The sequence below is a fragment of the Rhagoletis zephyria genome, unplaced genomic scaffold (assembly GCF_001687245.7).
Source record: "Rhagoletis zephyria isolate East Lansing unplaced genomic scaffold, Rhagoletis_zephyria_1.1 Rzeph_scaffold_01305, whole genome shotgun sequence".
NCBI lineage: Eukaryota > Metazoa > Arthropoda > Insecta > Diptera > Tephritidae > Rhagoletis > Rhagoletis zephyria.
This window is the reverse complement of record NW_016158389.1, coordinates 12,849-13,299: the sequence shown is the minus strand read 5'-3', so window position 1 is coordinate 13,299 and position 451 is coordinate 12,849.

Here is a 451-nt window from a genome sequence, read left to right as displayed (position 1 = left end):
CTATGCTTAGAAGGCTGATCCCGCGGAAGTTGGCGCGAATGGCGGGGTCACCCTTCTTGTGGATTGGACAGAGCACACTTAAATTCCAGTCATCGGGCATGCGTTCATCTGACCATATTCTACACAAGAGGTGATGCATTCACCTTATCAACTCCTCGCCGCCGTACTTGAATAGCTCAGCTGGCAGGCTGTCAGCTCCAGCGGCTGTTATTGTTTTCAGCCGCGTTATTGCTATACGCTCCTCGTCATAGTCAGGCGGTGGAACGTCGACTCCGTAATCATCGACTGCGGGCTCGGGTTCTTCTTCTCCACAACTTTCCGTGCTGCTACCATTTAGTAGGGCGGAAAAGTGTTCCCTCCATAATTTAAGTACGCTCTGGACATCAGTTACTAGGTCGCCATTATTGTTCTTACAGGAGTGCGCCCCGGTCTTTAAACCTTCCGTAAGTCG